Genomic DNA, 11122 nt, shown 5'->3' with positions numbered 1-11122 from the left:
ATTTCCTCCAACATGTACAACCCACACACCAATAACCAATAAAAGCTACCTTATATTTGTATAAGTGATTCAAAGATGTTGACTGGAGGTCATCCTTTGTAAAGATTCCCTTTGTCACAACACTATTGAAACTATTGAATTTAATTTGATTTAGTCTTTATTCAGCCAGGTCGGGCCAGTTGAAACACTATTACTTCTTTTAAATGGGAAGCCTGGCACAACAGCAGCTTAAAGGACAAGAAGTTCCAACAATTTAAGGAAAGACAGCAAAGCAACATACAATAATCAAAATAGGCTGATCATTAAAGGGACTTTCGGAGTTCAGAGCGAGCTTTGGGAACATGTAGTTGGCAGATGTCATTGAATAATATGCACTCTGGGATCTAAAACTAATCACACAAGTATTGAGGCAGCAGGCCTACGAGGACTTTATAAATAAATATCCGCCTTTGTTTGAGATACCACGTGCATCCAAAGAAAGCCACTTCACTATCATATAAGGTGCAGTGATGAATGAGGGCTTTACATCCTGTCAGGAACCTCAGGTCACCATGATTTACAGAGTCCAGGAACATTTGTTCCAAGGGCATTAACATAAATACTGAATAAAATTGGGCCTAAAACTGAGCTCTGGGGCACACCAGATGAAGTGTTTAGCATCGCGGACGACCTTCCATCAACATAAATACATTACTTCCTGTCATACGCAATCACACTTTGTCATACGCAATCACACTTCATCACCTCACTTGCTGAGTGATCAGCGGTGCGGAGGGATATTTTTCACTCCAAACCCTGGTACATTAAGACGGGCAACTGTGTTAATGAAACCCAAAATAAATATTTTAGCCTGTCAGCCCACAGAGATTTAGAGCTGCTGTTGGAAGACCTGGACAATGGCTTCTGTTTAACCTGTTAACGCTGCTGTGACATGCATTAATTACCATGACAACCTACAAAGCTGATTGCCCGTCCACTCATGCCAATCTTTTTTCAGGCACAACCGAGCCAGAGAGGTACAGGATAGTCCCCACGTGATGTGCACCTCTAGACAAAATCAAATTTGTGTGGGCAGGAGAATGGATCATCACACAGAGGGATACACACTTAATAAACCCCACAACCCAATCTTCAGTTTATGACTTAATTTTCAAGTGTGGACCCACGTGGATGAGAAATTGAAATATCTATTATAGCTTATCATTGCTGTGATGAATCAGGCACAAGTGTTTGCCAGAATTATTGGTTCAAAGCTGCAGGGACGTCTAAAAATAAGCAGGCTCTGGAAGTTAATTTCATCATCAAGCCAGAATTACAGGTGCTTTTACAGCATTGTGACCCGTAATCAAATGCTGAGAGCCAGGCCGTAGCCTTACCTGTAGCCTTTCACTGTCATTTGAGTTACCAGTTCTCACCTTGTGGTTTAACAGAGCGATTTCAAAGAGGTTTGGAGGTTCAATGTCAGAGATCTGGGACAATGAAGCAATATAATTGCACAGGGAAATTTTGGGGAAGATTTGCTTTTAATTTTCTGTCCATGAAAGTTTTGCTAGCCGAGATGAGGAGGCTCAGGTTGGAGAATGGCCTGTTCTATCACAAGCAGAGCACTGTGATCTGCACGTTGTTCTTCTTACCACAGCAGAGATCTTCTGTTCTTTGTCTGTGTCATTAGCAGCCTCTATTAGCCATGTATTGGCTGTTGCTCAAAATGACTGAAAAGAACGCAAAGAGTGAAGCTAGGCAAGTTGAAAACTGAAATATTTTAGGGAAATAAGACCAAACCTGAGGTAAACCGAGTAAAACATTTTTCGATGTAATACTGAAAGCAGCATAACACCTCTCACAACGGTGAAATTACTTATCCTTTTTTAAAAAAACAAATCCTGTTCAGATTCCCTTCATCACTGCTAATCCCTTACATTTTCGTAAACCCTATCAGTGGCAACACATCACCTTTACCTTGAAAGGAAAAACCCTGCTCAAAGATCTTTAGACAAGCTTCTGAAGAAGGAAATGTTGATCTTGCTCTCCCCAAAACCAATGTGATGTAACTGACTAAAGTTGTAGAGAATCAGACTTATAGAGAAATGAAACAGCTGGAGTACAAGACCAACAAGGAGAAAGCACCTACCCTCATTTACCTCCTGAAGGTATGTTACCACTGCCAAATACTGTGGTCGAGTGTTCGAGATGCTCAATCCAAGAATCACAACAAACGAGCAAACCACCCAGATAAACCTCACAAAAGGACAACCCAGAAAGGACTACGATACATCCATCGGTCTTTGGATGGTGGCTGGAACATTCAGCTACTTTATACCCTGGGGTATACATTGGCCTAGAACAAACTACACGCAGGACCGATCTGAGCTGGAGTTAATTTGGCCTGTTGTCCTGTACCCTGAGTTACCAGGCAATGAGACTTTGCATCCAGAAATCAGCCAGGTCTCCCAACACTTCAGGTGTGTTTTAGCACAGGACTTTAAACTATAGTTTCACTCAGTTTATTTCCTACCAAAGCCGGTTTCATCTTCATTTGATATGATCAAAATGGTCTCAAGACGCTTGACAGCAACCAAAAGACCTAACAAGCAAGAGCGGCGAGGAAAAACCCCATTTTGACAGGAAGAAGCCTTGAGCAAGACCAGATTCACAGGGCGGACCTCTGATGGCCCAGAGGAGGAGGAGAAAGGGGACAGACTGTAAGTAGGCCCCTCAACATCTAAACATCTAACAAATACAAATCAAAGAGCTGTAGTACAACCCAAGGAAAGCCATCAAATCCCTTACTGCCATCAAAACTGAAAATAGTCCTATAGACATACAAATAAACAAACAGTAGAGCACCCACACAATCTAGGCCCAGCAGAAAGAGCGCTCAACTCAGGGTCATTACAGATGCTGCTGCTTTCAGCTCACTGGTGCAGCCAAGCACTACTGGTTTCCATGCAGGCTAGCTATAATGGTTGAAGCAGCAAGATTATGGAGAGGAGATGAGACGGTGGGCAGGTCACAAGCATTACCCCTCAAGCTTTTGTGTCAGGCGGCCTCACTGAAGAACACGAGTACCTTCCTGGGATAGAAAAGCTCTATCTGTCCGTAAATGAGCTCACAGAGAGGATGAAATGGACAGAGGTGGGACGCAGAAGCCGCTAAAAGATTCAAAGGCCTCCCCAGCAGAAGCACCGTGTGCAGCTGCCTGGCACACACAGTCCCCGAAATACCCAACTAATGAAGTCAACAAAGACAACCGGCTCCACACTTCCGACACTGATACTTCACATTTTCTTCCATTTCTGTTACGCTGGATGATGTGATGAACCCTGTGGAGGGAAAAAGTGTCAACATTGGGCTCTTTTCTGAGGACCTTTGATGACCACTGTGTCAAAGACTGTATTAGATTAGATTTTCTGCAGATGTGTCAGAGCAGAACTCTGTCCTATCGTTAATTCAAACAAGGGCAGATGGGTATTTTGTCTTTGATTTTTCCTAAAGACCTCTAACTGACCTGGAGATGCACGAGCCATCAGGTGTAGGTTATAATGTCGCAGCAGCTACTCAAAATAAAACAACTGAGAAAAAAGCACTTCTGTGGCCGAGCAATTCTTTTTCCCTTTTCTATAGAAAGGTAGAAAGTTTATAAAGTAATGACTGTTCCAAAAGACATTTTTATTTCATTTTACAACAGCACAGGAGCGCAGTAGTGGTGGACAAATAAAATATACTGGGAGTAATGTAATAACAAACACCGCCTTGCTTCATCCAACAGCACATAATTTCATTGATGAACGGTGGGTTTACACATCCGGGCCACACACAAGAAGTCTGTAGCACCCGTTGTTTTAAGAAAACAGGAAGTCAAAGATTTTGAGTTAAGTGTTGAGTTTTGGCCTTGCCGGGGTTATTTCGACACCCAGCTTTTGGACAAACTCCTAGAGATTGAGTCTAAATGCCTTCATATTAGGGGAAATTCATCTTTTCATCTTGGTGATGAGAATCTAGGTTGGCATGTTGACTCCTCGCCATAGTAGGAAGAGGAAGATTAAAATCACTTAATATAAGGAATGTGTCACAATGCACAAAAAGTGTAGGCACCTCTAGCAGATAAACAGATGCACCTAGACACAATGGGGTGCTGGAAATTTAATACAAAGACAACATATCAGACACAGAATCCTCTTCATCAAAGCTAAGAAGACTCCGCTGTGGCTGCTCCCTGTGCCAGTAGGCCTTCATTTAGAAAGACAACTTTTTTCTCACGTCGATATTTCTCTTGCTTTCTACCTCATTTATAAGTTGATGTTGATAATAACGTGTTCCCAGGAAGTAGAACGTCATAATGGGACACAACCTAAATATATCATTGCTTCCCTTCTTATTAGGTGGTTAGAACTGTTCTCCACTAAATCTTTTTGTCATCAGTCACCTGCGGCCGTTGCACCCTTCTCAGTATCGACATGGCGTGATATGAGTCCGAATATGCTGGAAAAGTCAAAACATTTGAGATTGAGATAGCAAAAAGTCAACAAAGTTTGCTAAATATTTTCAAATACGCTGACCAGATGGTCCCAAAGAAGCAAAAATCCTTTCCACCAATCATCAATGCAGAGACCACAGTGAACAGAGCAGCAGGACACCTATCATTAGCCCAATGCTGCTATTGCACCTGTTGTTAGCATTCCGATCACACTGTCAGCCAGACCTTATCCAGACTGGCCGTGAATGGGTTGGAATCCAATAAAATGCCATATGGTCATATATTACAATGCTTCTGAAAATGTTCCATTAAAAATGGATAAACCACTGGCAGCCTGAGAATTCTCAGGTAATTCCCTTTGTGCGGGGATCAAAACTTCATTATTTGCCAGAAAAGAAGCCCCCTTTCACTCAGAAATCTAATGACAGCAACTACACACCTTAATACATCCAGTGCTGACCTTCTGATTGATTTGGAACCTCAGGAGAAGCATCCACAGTGCCTGGATGTTTAGTTCCACGAGTAAGTAAAAGAATGCCTTTTCCATGCTCACCACTCATGTCATGCTCCGTTATTCTCTCCAGATGTTTTCAGTTACCGCCTGATGCTGAAAGGATGCAACCCCTTTGTTCCAAATTTCCTCCCGGAAGCCCTCTGTAATTGATCTCCATAGCTCAGGAGGTTCAGGGATGATGACACCTGCCACCACCAAGGAGCCTGAGCTGGTGTAGATCTTACCTTTTCTCTCCCTGCCTCTCTCTTTCTCCACCCCTCTCTCTCTGTTCTTTTCATCATTGACATCATATCCTGTTAGCTGAGGCTCAGTGTAGCTGTGAGAGGGCGATGCCTTCAAGATCACGTTGGATTGTGGGATATCACCTTCCGCTTCATTCCCAGGCTTTTCTTTTAATGCTTATTAGCAGGACGTTTCCTTAAATGTTGGCAGGGTCGTGGAACATCTCCAGAAGCACAAACAAATCTCTGGCATTCGCGGTCCTAAACAAAGAGGAAGTTGGCCATTTTGATTTAAGTGGCTAATTTCATTCATTTGAAATTTGGCCCAACTGTTCGTAATAGCTTGATAAATATCGGTTATCCAAATGGTGCGAGAGCGGCAATGCAGCAACAATAAATGTTTTATGGACCAAAGAACCAGACGCCGCTGATCTCTTGGCTGTTTTCCCAAATAAAAATTGATTTGCTTTAATGTGGTTCGTCTGAGGGGTATAAAAATAGTTTTTCTCATTAGATTGAAAAATCCAGTGATGTTTTGATACGAGGGTGCAGTCACATGTTACAGCAGCGCCTCCTGGAATCTTCTCCCATCTGTGAGAACATGAAACCTCATCTATTGGAACATCCCACTCAACTCCTCACAGGGGGGCTGCAAACGTGCCGGGGCCCAAAGGCACCGTTGCCCCGGAGTCAAGAGCAAAGGGGAACGGGGGTGGGGTGGGTGGGGTGCTGGAGGGCGAGGGCCAGTTCAGTTTCCCTCCACTTTCACTTTCTTCATCTTTTCTAAAAACAAATTTAATCAAAGATTTGCCATCTAAGTATCACTTGGGAGTGAGTTTGGAATGAAACTATGTCGTCCAAGCATATATAGGCCTCTCTAAATGTACTTGTAAAACTTTAAATCTTGTTTTTTCCCATTTGGCATCAGCCTTCCATAATTTGGGGCGGGTGCAGAATCCTGAAGGCCAATTCCAGCCGCTCCTACTTCTTTTGCTAACGGAGCAATTTATTGTTGCCAATTCTTTCTTTCTTTCCTGCTCCTGTGTGTCCAGATCCAACCTCATCCCTCTGCTTTTGATACAGCCTCGTGTTGTTCTGCCTCCCAGGATTTATTGGCTTTTGCTGACTGACCACATGTGTACTGGAGCCAAACCCTGTTGAGCTGTTGAAGCTTTAATTGAACTCTCTCCGTTACCAGAATCAGGACCCGAACCGGTCCACACGAGAGCTCTCCCTTCAGGGAAATATATTAACCTTGTTGATATCTCATAGCCTCTGACAACTGATGAACCAGAAAAGGAAATGTTATAAATTCAAATTCTCTGAGTTCATTAAACAGTAAAGCATTTTATGAATTCACTCTGTTCCTAAATAAATTGGGAAAAGGGATAAAGTACATCCCAGCCCATAGAACAGCCAGTAAATAAAGCCACTTATAGATTTGTTTCCTTAGGTTGATGTATGTTGGTAGTCTTAGCAGTTAATGCGACATCGGCAAGTGTGAAAGATTCCGCACCGCTGTGACAGCACGAGCCGAGAGGCAGGCACGGGTCAAACTGGCGAAGCAGATTATTGCCCTCCCCTCCCCTGGTCGTACGCCTCAGAAAGGAGCGTGCAAAGCAGGGTCGGGTGTCGTATCCTTAAGTATGAGCGAGGTCATCGAAAATGTGATCTAAGCGGAAACTTGGCGTGTGCTGCCAGGAGGCTGCGTCCTTCAAACGGTTCCACTGTACGTTGTTGTGGTGCTAAAGTGCGTGTCTTTGACCAGAAACATTATCCCCACACGCTAATCTGCGGCCCATTAACTCACTGTCATTCAGCATTTGGAGAATGTTTCACCACACCCCATTTAGCAAATATCTAATCCTCTTAAAATGTCCTCTTTCTACTTTACTTTAACAGTATGACACTGGGGAACTCTCTCCAGATGAGGTTTGTGCATCAAGACTTTACCTTAAGGGGGAATTCTGGGAACATTTACATTTCCATAAATACGAGCTGCTCTGTTTGGTGTTTTATCGAGATTTTTGGTGAAAGCAACTTCTCTAAAACTAGAAGAATTTTATTTTATTTTTTATTTTATTAATAAAGCCGACTCTTATACTTGTGAAATCTGACTGTGGAGTATTCTCATTGCAACCAACCCTGCAGTATTTCAACCTCAGGTGCTTCAGGTCTTCATCTGCACCTCCATGTTAGAAGATCCGATGTGCTCAGGAATCAGGTGAATGGCGTTTTGCATCACTACTGTCAGAAAGATCTCCACCTGTCTTATTCAGGCCTGCATCAGGGGCAGCTCAGGAGGTCTGAAGAATGTGACTGACGTGCAGCCATGAACATCCAAAGCACGTGAACAAACCAAGTAAATCATTCATACCAGCCTGATCAGAAAAACATGTTGAAACATGCCATTGCAAGAGCTCGGTGATGAAGCCTTTTACTATATATAGACATTTTCTAAGGTTACGTGCTAAAAGCAGCCCAGACACAGGTGAACGATGGGACTGAGAAGCCGAGTTATTGGTGTTTCCATCAGTGACGGCATTGCTGCGTTGAGGTGCTGATTGGCTGGCGTGTGGAGGCGGAGTCTCTGCTGACCATGTTCCAGGCCCGGCTGGTGGAAGCTGCGGCTCCACGGAAAAGCAGCAGCGACGGAGGTGAAACTGAACACAGAGTTGTGGTCTTGGAGTCGCTTCCACCTGATTAATGCTACCGGTCTGTTGGTCAAGAAGTCTCATTTGTTAATGCTGATCCTGGAGCTGCTCATATGCATAAACAAACGATGATGTGGACTTTGGGTTCCAGATTAGAAGGTTTGTGCACACGGCAGACTGTCCAAACGCTACTGCGCTCTGACGCTAATGAGATAACCGTTTCCCGACACTGATGACGGTAAATACCTCAGGCAGCAGGTCAACACAGGTGTGATTAGAATCCTGAGGCACTCGTGTGTGGCGCAAAGACGTCTGCGTCCTTTGGGATGACCTGTTGTTTACTTGAGCAGAATTATCCTATATTCTGGCCCAAACATCTGCTCTGTCAACAAGCTGCGAGCTCCCACCGAACCTCTTGTACTCGCGCTCCCTCCGCTCTTTGTTGCCATAAAAATTGAATGAGCGTAAAGTAAAGAGGGGGGGGGGGTGACTGTGCCTGCAGGGGTGGAGTGGAGTGCTGTCCTGCTCTGTTGCACACGACAAAAGCTCATAATATGACTCACTCATTTATTAAAATAGCGTCTACCGCTGCTGCTAACAGCGGGGTATTAGAGCAGCGCCCTGCTGCTGAGGTGCAACCCAAGTAATTCAATTACCTCCGAAAAGGTGATTCTTTTTTATTGTTGTTTTTCTTGGGCCAGGTTGGAAATTCCATACATCTTCGAGTTGCTTAAGGAAGCAATTTGAAGAAAAATGGGTGGAGAAAAATTGAGCTAATACGTGGGTAAATATATATTTTTTAAAAAGGACCTGTATGTGCTTTTAACTTGTTTTGGACCAAATTATACTGTCGCTAACCCATTTGTAATAGAGTTGGGCAGAGAATAATAAATAACCAAAATTGCTTTATAAAAAACCAACGAGTCGTTTTCTTCGAGGGCTTTGCAGAGTTTTGATTATTTATAGGAGCAGGGAGCCAAAAGGAGCCGCGGCGGAGGACATTAGGTAGGCGCTTAAATCGGAGTAAGACAAAGAGCTCATTAACACGCCTCCATCTGCAGCTGCAATATGTCAAAACTATTGGTAAAAAAATACCTGTGAAAAATGCTGTTGGTGGCGGCGGCGGAAGCCTATTTGTTGTCACAGGTCGTTATGTCCTTTCCTGCCCCCGGTGCATCGTTTTTCTGCTCTAAATTTAACCAGCCTGAGACTTTGGTATGAAGCTAAAGTGGCAGATCACTCCCAGCTAAAGTCATAGATCATCAGCAAACACATGCGTGAGTTAACCCAGCGGTTGTTTTTTAAATCTATAAATGTGGATTAAAATTCATAAAGAAAGCCTGGAATTACTAATAACGGCCTCGGATAAAGCGGGAAAAATCCGGGGAGTTCGGTAACGAGTTGTCAGCGAGCATCCTCGTGCTTTTTCCCATTTCACCTGAATGCAGCATCATGAGGAAGAATAGATGATGCAGCTAAAAAGATTCAGCGTTCTCCACAGGAGGAAGATGACATTTCTATTTTAATAACGCAGGAGTTCATGGATGTGGTGCGACCAACGCACGCTCTGCCTGGTAGCCAGGCCCTGAGCCATAGAGGACTGATGTTTTTTTAGCCTCGTGTGGCCTTCAAATGTTTTTTTTCCCAGAATAATGGCGGAAAAAAACAAAAAGGAAACAGGGCAACGCGTGTCCCGGTGGTCTTATTTTAGCAGGCCAGCACACGTCAGGGCAGATTGTAGCTCTGTGCATGTCTACAAGACATCCTATAGAACGAAGCAGCACAGCAGCTCTTCCCTCGCTCCACAGTGGCTTTCAAACGCCACACAAGTGCTGGCACATACAGGAAGTGGGCCGGGCAGGGAGGCATGTTTTGATGAGAATGGTGATAGAAACCTGATGGCGCTCTTGGCTGTGGGCTTGCTGTGCTCTGCTGGGCAGCCGTTCGCTCATCAATTTGACATGCATGGCATTTTGTTATCGAGCAAGGACGCCCGGTCCTGGGGAGACTGGATTATTCACTAAATGTCAAGGAGGGATAGCTTCTCTGCACCCTAAAGAAACCCAAGAAACACGCTGCTTTTATTTATCTGCAAAATCTGGCGAGGATGGCGATGTTACCGCGGGAGACCCACGTCTTTGTGCAGGCACTGTTGGGGTAAAACCACACACAGAGACACAGCTGACATTATCGTGCTAAAGAAAGAGGCCTGGAGAACACAACAGAGCAAAGAAACCAAAATCTTCCGCCAACTTCTTATGAAAACCCAGAAAAACAGGTGATTTCGATTTAGTCCCCTTGTCTGGCGTAAAGCGTCCCATTTGTGTGGACGTCTGTTGTAATCTGGGTGACAGATTTCAGCAGACGAGCGCAGCAGATGTGCTGACAAATGCTTTGCTCAATTAGGGAAAAGCGACAATATGCTCCCACCTCTCGTCCAACTGATTCTGAGCAAGTCCTTATCAGCTTGCTGCATTCGCTGGCTTTTTAAGCCGCATGTGGCGCGCCGTAGTTGATCTAATCGATGACACAGTCTGATTGATCCTTGAATCTGTCAACTCCAGTGCGGGGCGTCATCGTCCCAGCAGCTTATTCGGGTTAGAGGGGGCTCCAGTCTGCAGCTGCAAGCCAAATAACAGCACGACTCTTTTTGCCTGATTGACAGTTGGAAATTGATTTGGAAGTGTGCACAAAAGCTGGCTTCCTGTCCTGATTCTGTTGGGTGGGCCCCCCTCATTGGTCCTTACTCGCAGGTGGGCATTAGGCCGAGTTGTGTGTGTTGGAAATGAAAACTCTGGAAGAGATCCAGGGAGGCAGTAAAGCTTTTAAGAGGTGTTGAGCTGTGGTGGCTTAACAAATGCTCTTCTAATGGCACAAGTCAGCGTTCAGACGTTGAGCATTAAAGGCAGCGACGTTTCTGGGACTTAGGAACACAGACAACGGCTTCGGCAAGGTTCCTCTGCCACATTATAAATATCAAAGAGATTTTAAACTTTGGTCATAAATAAAATATACAGAGTGGGGAAGTACAGAGATGTTGGGAAGGAAGGTGTTCTGCAGTAATGTCGAACATTGTAGCGTTGCAATAACAAATAGGCTGCAGCCACTCCGTAAATGATCAGTTTCTATGGTTTTTTTTTAACATATTTAGCAGGTTCTGGAGAATCATCTGTTCTGACTCTACCCGGTGTTGGAACAGATGTGTGAAGCTATTAGCATTCAGGTCATTACTGAGCAGCAACATCTCAAAGGGATG

The sequence above is a fragment of the Takifugu flavidus genome, chromosome 7 (assembly GCF_003711565.1).
Source record: "Takifugu flavidus isolate HTHZ2018 chromosome 7, ASM371156v2, whole genome shotgun sequence".
Lineage (NCBI taxonomy): Eukaryota > Metazoa > Chordata > Actinopteri > Tetraodontiformes > Tetraodontidae > Takifugu > Takifugu flavidus.
Note: the sequence above shows the minus strand (reverse complement) of the source record.